Source organism: Limulus polyphemus, unplaced genomic scaffold (genome assembly GCF_000517525.1).
Source record: "Limulus polyphemus unplaced genomic scaffold, Limulus_polyphemus-2.1.2 Scaffold310, whole genome shotgun sequence".
Lineage (NCBI taxonomy): Eukaryota > Metazoa > Arthropoda > Merostomata > Xiphosura > Limulidae > Limulus > Limulus polyphemus.
Window position 1 is genome coordinate 634,589 of NW_013665920.1, and position 3,146 is coordinate 637,734.

The following is a 3,146-nucleotide window of genomic DNA, read 5'->3' on the forward strand; positions in this document are numbered from 1 at the left end:
TGTAAACATTTAAGGAATATGAGAAAATTCCATAAAGAAGATGTTTGGGTATCTCTCCGATGATCATTGTTTCCAATGTGTGAGCGTTGCTTCGTCTCTTCTTGCGCGTAATGCGCGTCAACCATTTTTGGACAGAATTGTCACCGGTGATGAAAAATGGATTCTCTATGCGAACATTAATCGCCAAAAACAATGGCTCAATCCTAGACAAAAACCACTTCCGACCCCAAAACCTGTACTCCATCCGTAGAAAGTGATGCTTTACATTTGGTAGGACATCAAAGGAGTAATTCATTTCGCTCCTCAATCCACAGCGAACTGTCAATGCAGAGATCTACAGTCAGCAACTGGAACGTTTAAATCAAGCCCATCGTCAGAAACACCCTTCAGAAAGGTGTTTTTCTCCACAACAATGCACGTCCACATGTGGCACGTTTGATGCAACATACAATTATGGAGTTGGGTTGGGAAGTTCTCCTCCACCCTCCATATTCTCCAGAAATGGCACCATCATATTACCATCTTTTTTGTTCGCTGCAACACCATGTTAATTGGAAAACGTATGCAAATGTGGAAGGTGTAAAATAGGACATCGACATGTTCTTTGCATCAAAGCCAGGTGATTTCTTTAATCAGGGCGTTAATAACCTAATTGTAAGATGGAAAAGCATCATCGATAAGAATGTAGACCATATCATTTAATAAATGTTTTGTTTTGATATATAAGTTGTTCGGGTTTTTTCATCTAAAAAAAAAGCGACATTAATTGCTTGACGACCTAATATATTTCTGTTATTAACCACTCAGGAGATAAGAGTATGACAGACATTTAGCTATTATATACATAGATAAGTTGAAGAAAAAATAGTAATATATGAACTAGTAAGCGTAATAAAGAAAATTAATAATGATCATTCATGAAGTAAGCCTCCCAATGGCTCAGTAATAAGTCTTGAAGGCTTATAACGCGAAAAACCGAGTTACGATACCCGTGTGGGACACAGTACAGACAGAGCCTATTATGTAGCTTTGCGCTTAACAGCAAACAGTCGTGAAGTGTACCTTAATGTTTAGAAATAGATCGACAGGACGCTCTCTTTTATTTTAATTATTTATTTATTGTACAAGCAACACGTGAATGGAAACCTTACATACTGTAAGCACGATATATACGTTAGTCAAGGTCGATGAGAGGATATTCAACAGAGCAAAACCTTAACCTAGTTAAAAAGGGTGTTAAGTAAATAAAAATGGACAATTAATTCTTAGTTATTGAGTTTTAGCCTTAGTTTTACTGGTTTATGTTCCACTGATCCGTATTCGGACTGTTCTGTAACCGTCATGCTGTGTTTTGACATTGTTCCTCCTCTGGTAACCCAGTGACCGACTATTAACAACCAGAATGAACTATTTTATTGGATTATCGGCCGTGAATATACCCAGGAGAATAGGGAACGGACATATAAAGTTTTCACTTTTATAAAATGAATTTTCTAACCTTTTGGACCACACTGAATGTAACCCAAATACATACGATTACAATTGTTTCGGTCACTATTATGTTTTACTTGACACAGAAACGAATGCCGCGTTTACTTTGACAATGCAGTACGCGCCAGATTTTCATGGATGCACTTTTATCGAGTAAATAATTTAGCCTGATTTCTGTCTGTCTGTCTCGACGTCATAGGTAACTTTAGATATCACTTACAGTATTCTCTCAGAGATCCGCGGCTGTATAAACTTAGAAAACAAACCTTTTTACAACTCAACTATATATATAAAGAAAAATGATGCAGCATCATTACAAAAAAATCATTTTGGGTAAGCCAGAATCCAAGCATCTGCTATACACTACGATGAATTATGAATTAAATTTCTGACTAAATAATTTAGTCCACACAATGGCTAATACTCTTTTATCAGTTCCTATTAATTAATAATCATGTTATCTCATGTATAGAGTGTTATTAGGGGGGGTGAGTGTTAAGATAAGGAGAGATGTGTAGCTGTGAAACAAAATGAGGACGCCAGGACCTTCAAGCAGTGTAACGCATGTTGGCGAGAAGCAGAAGATCTCATCGTAGCTCCAGAACAATGAAAGAAATAACACGGGGCTTGTGCACGTGACGTTTGTGTTTCTATGTAACAGCACGCTTCGACCTTGACTCTTTTAACATGATTATGCCAAAACGAGTAACTCATTGCTGCTTCTCCTTTTGAGTGAGGCATGCAGTAACGTTTTAGATGACAGATAAAACATTTTATCCTAACGTGCGTTTATGTATATACACAAGCGGCCTTTGAACTTTCAAAGCTAACAAGTGTTAAATCAGTATCACCGTTCTAGTCTGTGACGCATTTGCTTCGTAAGGTTTTAATTGAAATGTACGAGAATCAAACATCTTTACATATACCCAATGGCGTTTCGGTAGGGTTGTGTGTAACATCCTTCTAATAAAATTGGCCATTCGGTAAAACGTTAGGTTTTTAAATACCATACCATGAGTCAAGAAACGAATTTTAAATTTTACTGAATGGTTTACCAAATCAAAACTATACCTCGGTAAAAAGAAACTGAACATTGCATTGTTGTCTACCCGGTTTTTAAGCATTAAAGTTTTTATCGAATGGTACAACATTTGCTTTAACGAATATATAAAACCATTTGGTAATAAAAAAATTCGCATTGGATTCGTATTTATCGTAACTCAAATTTTATTAAAAATACTTTTTATTCTTTGCGATTGAAGATTTTCAAAATCCAATTGGAAACAAGAAACAGTCTAATTTGTATAGAATAGTAAGAGGATTGTTTTCACAGAATCCGAAGCCTTCCCTTGTTATTTAATCTTCGACATTGATTTTACCAAATTACTTTCTAACATCAATTCAGATTTTGTGCTTAACAAAAAACAAACCATACTTTTCCTTTAATGGCCCTCTAGCGGAGCCATCATCAGATAACAGCGTATCCTTCTATAATTGTTGGTCCTGTCAAATATGGTTTAACCAACTATGAATGAATTCGGTATGTTCAAGGAAAAGTTATTTTTCTTTTTAAATGCATAGATTTCAAAGTTCTAGTTTGTGGAGGTGGCCCCTGGGGGTACTAATGGGATGTCTCCATTTCCTCATTCATTGTA